The following is a 10,305-nucleotide window of genomic DNA, read 5'->3' as shown; positions in this document are numbered from 1 at the left end:
CAGTGATTCAGTCCATATTTCTCTTCTAACAAAAAGACCCATAACAAGTGAGATTCAGAAGTTATGGGAAGTATTTTGCCATGTGGCCTGAAACAGGACATCCATCTATGATGGCAGAGAGACAAGAGCCTAGTGCTTACAGAGCAGCACAGGGAAGAGAAAAAGACAATGGCCTAGGATTCTCACAAGTGGCTGGACTCAAGGGGCATCACCCATGCCTCTATCCTAAAGCTATTTCTTCCTTTAGAACCCTGTGAGGTGTCCCAGGATCTGTCTATATGGAGCCAAAAGATGGCAGAGAAGGCATAGTGGCAAGGATAGGAAGTCCACAGTCAGGGAGAAGAGAGATAAGTGCTGGCTCTGCTTCCTTTTTGTTCAATCCAGGATGCCAGCCCATGATACGGTGCCCCCACCTCCCCATTTAGGACTTGTCTTCCATCCTCAGTTAGAGGAGTCTAATAATGCATTCATTGATATACTTGGAGGTGTGTTTCCATGGTGATTCTAAATCTAGTCAAATTGACAAAGAATAACTATCACAGCAATTTTACTAGACATTTATTTGTAAGTTGCAAAGAATATAATTTCTGCCACATTAGGTTTGTGGTTTAAGTATGTTTATGTATTTTATCCAGAGCCTGGGAGATGAGAAATTACTCATCTCATTTTTGAACAATATTTACCATTGTCTGATGGTTAGTAAAAGGCAGTTCTCTTTGTCACACCAGTCAGCTAAAAAGAAGTATGGTTGTTTGGATCAAGAAGCATCTACATGCTTGCTTTGGCAGCACATATACTAAAATTGGGACGATACAGAGAAGATTAGCATGGCCCCTGCAAAAGGATGACACAAAATTGTGAAGCGTTCCATATTTTTTTTTTTAAAAAGAAGCATCTAACTTTATTTTTACCCCTAAATCAAACACAGCAAACCACCTGCCCATTCAACAGCCATTTTATTCTTGAACTTAAAAGTCATTGTCTGCTATGCTTATTGTCATGATAAAAGATGTGTTCCAGAACTCACTCTCAGCAGTAATTTTTTATTGAATTTTTTTCCTCTGCATACACTGCTCCATCCCAACAGAGAAAGAGGCATCATTTTAATAATGATGGTACTGAAGAGACATGTCTTTAAAAAATAACAATTATTTATTTATGTTCCATTGCTACCAGGCTCGTGTGCCATTCTGGCTTTATGTGAATCCTAGGAAATTGAATTCAGGCTGGCAGGATTTCCAAGCAAGTGCCTTTCACATCTGAGCCATGTCCCAAAGCCTATGCCTTTCTTTTGTGATACTAAATTTTTTTAATGTGTGTGCATGTTTATGATGTATTTGTGTATGGGTGTGTGTATGCCACAGCACACATGTAGAAGTCAGAAAAAACCTTGGAGCATCTTTCCACCTTCTTTATGGAATGGGGTTTCTCTTGTTTTATTACTAGATGTGTGCCTGTCTAGCTAACCCACAAACTTCTGGATTATTCTGGTCCCACCTCCCATTGCTGTAGGCATATTGAGACCATAGATGCATGTGCCACTTCTGCTTCCAGCTTTGTGGGGTTACAACTCTGGCTATTAGGCTTGGAAGCAAGTACCTTTTGTCAGGTCTGGCTGGGCTCCCACAATGGAGTCACCAAGGACAGCAGAATTGTGATAGGCATAAGAAAGTGGATTATCCACATTCCTCAAGAAACTGCCCAGCCTTTATTCCTTCCTTGCCTAACAGTGCTCCCAGGTCATGGTTTCCTGTTCCTTATCTCATGAGTCACCTGATAACTGTTCTGGTGTCACACCCTGGCTGTCTTAGAGCCCCCCCCCCCCCGCAAAGAAATCTTTTTTATTCAGCCTTTTCCCTTCCTCACTTTCCCCCAACTGAAGCCCTATAAAGCCCACTATCTGAAAACTCAGGATGGCTGTGCTCCTCTCTTGTGAGCCAGCCATGGCAGCTTGTGTTTTTCCCAAATAAAAGCTTTCATCTTTGCCTCAGAGTGGTTCACATGGTTTTGGTCACTCCCAAACCTTTCATCTGGTGTCCTGACTCAGATAAGAGGCTTCCAGTTGTGCTCTTGGGTGGCCAGACTTCCTTACCCCTGACCAGATTGCTGAGCTGCCATTGACCCTCTGAAGGCTTCGGACCATCTCTGCCTAATACTGACTTTCACACCCACCACAATTTGGCCTCGCTCTTCTTCTCTTCTCCTCCTTCCTCAGTAAGTGTCCCTCTCGGATTGGCCTGCTCTTGGATTGAATCCCTCCACATGGAAGCCATGCTGGCATGCCAGGCTATACCCCTCTTCCACTTTTGGGCCCTAACCCTAGGTCTCAAGAAAGACACACTCTCAATACCTCTGGGTCTCTTGCTCTCCGGTCTACTGTACCCTAAAGGGTGCCTTTTGGTTTGGTTGCACTATCTTGGGACACTCTTTCTCCCTCCTGAGTTCTCATCTTTCACTGCCAGCTGTTTTTGCCATCAGGAAAACAGTCGCCTGCCTTGCCCACTAACAGGCTAAAAAACCAACAGTGTGACCTGTATAGCCATTGCCCATGTGGGAGGTGCAGGACCTGTTCACCCTCATGGTCCAGAGGTCATATTGGTGTTCTGTGTAAACCCAGCTTTTGCTCTGGTTCCTTTTCTCTCACCATTGTTTTGCTCTTTTCCTGTCTCTTTAAGAACTTAAAGCCTCTACAACTCCTGGACGACATCAAATCTCATTGTCTGACCTTTCTCTGCAACTCTACCTGGCCAAAATACAAGCTGGACATGGGTCCAAATGGTCTGAGAATGGTACTTTTGATTTCCAAATTCTCACTAATTCAAACAACTTCTGCCAATGCACAGGCAGGTGGTCCAAAATACCCTATATGCAAACATTTTTCAATCTGAAAACATGGCCTTCTTTCTGCTCTACCTGCTCTTCTCATTAGGTCCTTCTAGCCAAGGTCTCAGGAATGCACTGTCATTCAACCTTGCCCCCATAATCATCCTCATCCTCTGCTTTTGACCTGGGTGGACACCATAGATGATGTCGCCCCAAGAGCTACTCCGGCTCTTCCAGCTCCCTCAGCCTCTCCTGATCCCCTGCCTGATAACAAGGTTTGATTTTGGTCTCTGGAATTGTAAATATAATAGAAATTTAAAATGGGAATGCATAAATTCTGAATAAATAAATGAATGAATGAATGTATGAAGGGAAATGGTGTCTAGAGTCTATATGAAAAGTTCACTTGAAATGAGAGTGTGCATATGGCTCGCAGCCCTAAGGCTGCAGAATGATTTCTGTTCTGAGCAGTGCCATTTCATTGTGGGGGATGTTCTCCACCAAGCCCATTATACTAGATGATATAGCCAATTTTTACTGTTGAGGGTTCCCCCGAAGGAACACTAAAAGTAATTAAGATCATAGGCAAAAAAAAAAAAAAAAAAAGTGATATTCTTCTAGAGTTGTAAAATGGCAGGATCAGAAAGCTGACTTGTAGCCCTGAGGGTAGTCCAAAACTATCCCTAGGATTTAAAAACAAAACAAAACAGGAGGTTATGCTGTCCCAATGTGTTCCCCAGGGCTAGGATGTTAAAACATGGAGAAAAACTGCTATGGCTTGGATAACTCTCCATAGCAAGGACAAAAGTAGGGGACTTCCTATAAGAAATCTGCAACTGTCATTAAGTTTACTTTATCTCTCAATGCTTCTCTGGGACCTCCACCATAAAAACGTTCTCAAGATTTATGTTTAAATTTAAAAGTGCTTGATATTGAGCTTGTAAGAAAGTTTCTAATAATGCTCAAATCTACTTTCATATTTTTAAAAAAGTATGTTTCAGGAAAGTTATAAAAAACAAAATTCCAAAATCAGCAAATGATAAAATCTATGTTTATTTTGGATAAATAGTATAAATAAAATCTGGTCTACTCTTTTTTGTTTGTTTGTTTTGGTTTTTCGAGGTAGGGTCTCACTCTAGCTCAGGCTTCCCTGGAATGCACTGTGTAGTCTCAGGGTGGCTTTGAACTCATGGTGATCCTCCTACCCAAGTGCTGGGAATAAAGGTGTGTGGCAACATGCCCAGCAATGGTCTACTCTTTTATAAGAATGTTATTTCAAAAACCTTTTTTTTTTTTTTTTGGTTTTCCAAGGTAGAGTCTTACTGTATCTAGCTCAGGCTGACCTGGAATTCACTATGTAGTCTCAGGCTGGCCTTGAACTCTTGGCAATCCTCCTACCTCTGCCTCCCAGGTGCTGAGATTAAAGGCATGTGCCACCACGCCTGGCTCAAAAGACTTTTTATTAAAAGTCTTATGGTGAGGACAATGAAAGCTTTTGTTGGTAGTTATAAGATGAACTGACCAAAGCAGATAAAGTCGAGATAAAACGTTGAATTTTGCATGTTAAATGTTTGATGAAAATGATTGTTACATAGTGGGTACATAGATTGTAGAGTAAAAGTATGTAGGTGTGAGTAAGCTTAAACAGAAGGTTAAAGACAAAGTACTTGATCAGACTACAGTCTTCTTGAGATATAGAATGACTATTAGCCTAAGACTTACATCAGGCTAACAAACGAAGGCCCTGGCTGGTAGCAGCTTACTATGGTATTCAGGCTGTGAGCTTAAAACTTGAACTTATTATGTTAATCTACACGTGATAATGGTCATGAAACACTGACTTGGAGTATCCAACCAAGTTATCTAAGTTCCTGTATTTGTTAACCTTTTAACTAATTCTTAAGGTTAAAATTGACTCATTAATATTTAATTCTCTCCTGATGTTATTGTATCTAAATTTCACAGAAAAATTATATTCTCTTTTTCCTATTTTATAAGGGAAATAGACCACATTAGAGAATAGTGAACAGTAGTTATCTGTCATACACTTGAAAACTATTTACTTCATGGTGAACAGTAAAAGAAAATTCTAAACAAAGTTATGTTGTGATTTAAGATGTAATTCTTCAATTCCTCCAACAATCAGTCTTAATACTTTAAATTTAACTTATGTCATTATCAAACAATTTACCAAAGGACTACAGGCAGAATTATAGAGGTGGTTAAGGCTCAAATAGTTATAGATTGTGTCATGAAATTTTGGGTATGTTTGGAATTCAATATAGTTCTATAAAACTGATTTGGAGGAGATTAAAAATATTTCTTTATTTTATTTATTTATTTATTTATTTGAGAGCAACAGACACAGAGAGAAAGACAGATAGAGGGAGAGAGAGAATGGGCGCGCCAGGGCTTCCAGCCTCTGCAAACAAACTCCAGACGTGTGCGCCCCCTTGTGCATCTGGCTAACGTGGGACCTGGGGAACCAAGCCTCGAACCGAGGTCCTTAGGCTTCACAGGCAAGCGCTTAACCGCTAAGCCATCTCTCCAGCCCTAAAAATATTTCTTAAAAAAATAAAATAAAAATATTTCTTTTTGGCTCAGCAGTTAAAGGTGCCTCTTTAGAAAGTGAAATCCATATAGTGGAGCATACTTTTGGAAATCATTTGCAGTGGCAAGTGGCCCTGGCATGCCCATTCTTCTCTTTTCCATGAGACTTGTCTCCTTTTTTTTTTTTTTTTTTATTAGATCATGGCAGTTTAGTTCAGTTCCTCTATCCTTTGGGTATGTTAGATATAGCTGAATAAATTCCAGAAATGGACTAATGGATTGGGTAGACATTTTATTTTTTATTTTTTTAAATTTTCACAATTTTTATTAACATTTTCCATAATTATAAAAAAATATCCCATGGTAATACCCCCTCCACCCACACTTTCCCCTTTGAAATTCCATTCTTCATCATATTACCTCCCCATCTCATTGTACTTACATATATACAATACCAACCTGGGTGGACATTTTATTTAGCTTTAAGTGTTAAATCTCCCCCCTCTATAAACATATATATGGTCCAATTCTGATAAGCTTTAAAAATTATAAAAATTTTTATGTCTTCATATTAAAGCCAAAATTGTTAACATATAATATAAATTTCTTATTTAATTCTCTTAGCAGATCTTTTGTTCATAGTTTACTCTCTCTAGGCTCATATGCCTTAAATATGTAAACTCTACTTTTTGTTAATATCAGACTTTTCCAGATATCAAAATATCATAATTTGGTTCATACAAAGTTCATGATGTTTGGCTATCAATAAACATACATCACCATGCCTGGCTAAAACTCAAATTTTAATATAATTCTTGTCTTGTTTATGCTGGTTTTGCTGGGTGATTATCACTGAAGTTATATTCTAAATCTTATAAAAAGTGACTTATAGTGATTTTGTTCTTAGAAAAACTGAGGAAGCTCTCCATGTCTTAGGAGAATCCACTGTATGCAAACAATGTTAATATGGTTTGTCTAAGCTTCATGTAACAGTCATAAATATTTCTTTAGTTAAGCCTTAAAATTGTTTAATGGTAAAAGATACTTATTTAAGAAATTACTTTGTGGGCTGGAGAGATGGCTTAGCAGTTAAGCACTTGCCTGTGAAGCCTCAGGACCCTGGTTCAAGGCTCGATTCCCCAGAACCCACATTAGCCAGATGCACAAGGGGGCGCACAAGTCTGGAGTTTGTTTGCAGTGGCTGGAAGCCCTGGTGTGCCCACTCTCCTCTCTCTCTCTCTCTTTCTGCCTCTTTTTCTCTCTGTCACTCTCAAATAAATAAATAAAAATTAAAAATAAATAAAATAAAAAACTTCTAAAAAAAGAAATCACTTTGCATCTGTCATATTGTCTCTAATATTTGTTTAAAATGGGCTTGCTTAACTCAACAATGACCAGGTTTCATTTTATTCTTGAGCTATGTATAATAAGTCTCAGTCAAGGTTGATTAATTGTCTCATTTCTGATATCTTAAGTTCATTGCTTATAGAGATATTGATATTTAAGACATGTTTCTTGCCCTAGAAAAATAATCTTAAATTGCTGTTCTGCTTCCAGTTTGGAGGATAATTGATATTTGCATTGGTATACAGACTAGCCAAAGTTGTTTTCAAACACAGATGCAAGTTTTTATACCATCTTGTCTTTTTCTGGCATACAATTTCTAGATTAAATCAATTGGCTTAAAGTTATAAAATAATTAGTAAAATATTATTTTCAGGGCTACTAATATGTTCTGCCTATATTTATAACTGACAAATACTTAAAATATAAAATGTATATGCCTTCTATATTACAGAGATAGCTCACACTGTCACCTGACAACTGAACTTAAATATTAATCAAAATGATTTTAAGCTATTGTGTCATTCTTTAAACAGTTCTGCTTTGCTAACCAGATATGTTCTGCACCTTCATAACTAATCTGTTTTGCTAATCAGATATGTACATTACCTCTGAGTGATTAATACCCATAGGTAGAAGCCAACATCAATTGAAAGTATTGGAATTAAAAGTATAACCAATATTTTGGTTCCTACTCCCAGGACAGAAGGCCACAGGTGATTATGGGACATTTACTAACTTCTGGCTTCTGGTAAGTTACCTGTCTTTGATCAGAGAGGATATAGAGACCCAGAAGTGAATTCCAAGTTAGTATATCTGCAATAGGAGAGTCATATCAGAGGAGAATCAGTCCTCTAGGCTTCCCAAAAGAGGGTGGGGGGTACTTGGTCAGCATGGGCTTGACTTATCCTAGCAAATGACAATGCTGAGAGTCATAGAACTCCTCAAAGTTCCCTAAAAGTCTCTCCTACAGCACCTTTATTGACCTCCAAAATATTCAGTTAGTTCTGGCAGCCTACATGGTACTAATCACCCAGTAAGAAAAATATTGCTGCAATATAAACAGATTCAAACTAATAGGCTCCCCTGTCTGATGCAGGCTTACCGTACTAAACTCTGACATTAACTCATGCCTTCTGCCTCTGCTCATCCCTGATTACTTCCGGAAATCCCCTATCCTGGTCCCAGCTCCCTCTCACTTGCCTTAGGCAGAATCTTAACTATTCCTTGGGCCACCTCCTTCCTTTGCCCTTACCCTACCTCATCCAGGGATAAGTACACTGCTACCCCAACAGGCACTCTCAAATTTAAACTCTCTCATGTTCCTACTCATCCTCTGATCCCAGAATGCTCCTCTTGAGCACACTGATGCCCCTCTGACTCCTCTCTTTTTCCCCAAGCCCTCTAACCCTCACGTCTAAGTGTTCATCCTCCCCTTGTGCCTGGCATTCTTATGTCATAGCTGTTGACAAGGGTAATGAGCTCCTTATTTCTTCCTTTTGTCCTTTCACGGGATGTGCAAAGCCCATCTTCCTCACCTTCTCTATAATAGATGTTGCTAGTGAATGCCTGGAAACCAACTCAGTACAGGGATGATTTTAAAGAAGTCTCTGCCTTGCTCAGGACCAAGTCGTAACAGCATACTACACTGATGCTGATGGGGGGGGGGTGCTCAATCTCACCACTCTCTGCTACCTCTAGCCACCATACAACTGCCTCCTCACCACCTGCCCTAAAGGGAAACCCATTGGCTACACTATCCAGCCTCTCCCATAAGAACTCATTGCCCCTAAGGTCAACATGAAAAAACTAACCTTCCTCTCTTATCATTAACAAAATGCTGGAATGTTAGGTCAGGATGAGCTCCCAAAATGGAGACACCAAGGACAGCAGAATGGCCACAAGCATAAGGAAGTGTATTATCCACATTCCTCAAGAAACTGTCCAGCCTTTATCCCTTCCTTGCCTAACAATGCCCCCAGGTCATGATTTCCTGTGCTTTATCTCATGAGTCACTTGGTAACTGTTTTGGTGTCACACCCTGGCCGTCTTAGACCCGCCCCCCCTTCTTATTCAGCTTTTCCCCTTCCTCACCTTCCCCAGCTGAAGCCCTATAAAGTCCACTATCTGAAAACTCAGGTGGGCTGTGCTCCTCTCTTGTGAGCCAGCCCTGGCAGCTTGTGTTTTTCCCAAATAAGCTTTCATCTTTGCCTCAGAGTAGTTTGCATGGTCTCAGTTACTCCCAAACCTTACACCTTTAGCTGGTGAGTAATCTCCCCAGTCTAATAGGTACATATTTTAAAAAAGATTTCATTTTTATTTATTTATTAGAGACAGAGAGAAAGAGAAAGAGAGAGAGTGAGAATGAGTGTGCCAGTGCCTCTAGCCACTGCAAATGAACTCCAGACATATGTACCACCATGTGCATCTGTCTTACATGGGACCTGGATAATCAAACGTTGGTCCTTAGGCTTCACAGGCATGCACCTTAACTGCTAAGCCATCTCTCAAGCCCTAGGTACTTATTTTTAATGAGTGCTTATAGTATGAGGTGAGGTTATTGGCCAAAATAAAAATATAGTCCCCTCTTCATACCTTATTTCTTAATAGAGAGGGAGCATGATGACCAGGGACACATGGGAGGAAGAAGAAAAAGATATACAAAGAGAATCACTCTAATATTCTAACATTAGGTTTGGGGAAGAGTGAAAGAGAACTATGAATATCAGAAAGTTGATTCCTTTTGCTTGCTTCAGCAGCACATATACTAAAATTGGAACGATACAGAGAAGATTAGCATGACCCCTGTGCAAGGATGACACGCAAATTCGGGAAGCATTCCATGTTTAAAAAAAAAAAAGTTGGGCTGGAGAGATGGCTTAGCGGTTATGCGCTTGCCTGTGAAGCCTAAGGACCCCGGTTCGAGGCTCGGTTCCCCAGGTCCCACGTTAGCCAGATGCACAAGGGGGCGCACGCGTCTGGAGTTCGTTTGCAGAGGCTGGAAGCCCTGGCGCGCCCACTCTCTCTCTCTCCCTCTATCTGTCTTTCCCTCTGTGTCTGTCGCTCTCAAATAAATAAATAAAAATACTTTAAAAAAAAAAAAATAAATAAAAAAAAAAAAAAAAAAAAAAAAAAAAAAAGTTGATTCCCTAAGCCATCCATGTCTGCCTCCCCTGCTATGGTGATAGCCATTTGTGGAAGCTTATGTCTAGGCTTAGGTAGTGATTCTTAGCCCTGCAGGAGCATCCCACCATCCCAGTAATGCAAGAGCTGGGGATTCAAGAGGGTCCCCCAGAATTTATGAACCCTGAGTTTTGGGTTCTATCCTTTTTTAATGAAGAATTAATAAAAATTGAGTAAAGACGGCTAAATTATGAACTTTTAAGTTTATTTAATGGGAAATAACAAATTGTGGGGTTTATTTATGGGAGATTCGGAGTTAAGAGAAACTGAGGCTTATTAAAGTTCTAAGTTATGTGGACTTAAGAGAAACTGAAGATTTTGATAAGATTAAAGTACAGCTACATATGCATAAGAAGTAGAATCTAGGAGCTTGTATAGGGAGATATAGGAGGTACCTGCATGGCA

The 10,305-nt window shown here is 39.8% G+C and overlaps 1 non-coding gene and 1 pseudogene across 1 annotated transcript; both read left to right on the top strand.

The window, feature by feature from the left end:
- The first annotated feature begins 776 nt into the window (after window positions 1-776).
- Window positions 777-877, top strand: LOC123459652 (annotated as a pseudogene).
- Window positions 878-9,464: 8,587 nt separating this feature from the next.
- On the top strand, window positions 9,465-9,567 carry LOC123459648. The gene has a single exon (XR_006636407.1). It is a non-coding gene; the product is annotated as a U6 spliceosomal RNA (small nuclear RNA).
- The last annotated feature ends 738 nt before the right edge of the window (window positions 9,568-10,305 follow it).

The sequence above is a fragment of the Jaculus jaculus genome, chromosome 3 (genome assembly GCF_020740685.1).
Source record: "Jaculus jaculus isolate mJacJac1 chromosome 3, mJacJac1.mat.Y.cur, whole genome shotgun sequence".
NCBI classification, from domain to species: Eukaryota; Metazoa; Chordata; class Mammalia; order Rodentia; family Dipodidae; genus Jaculus; species Jaculus jaculus.
Note: the sequence above shows the minus strand (reverse complement) of the source record. Positions and strands in the feature narration are given on the sequence as shown.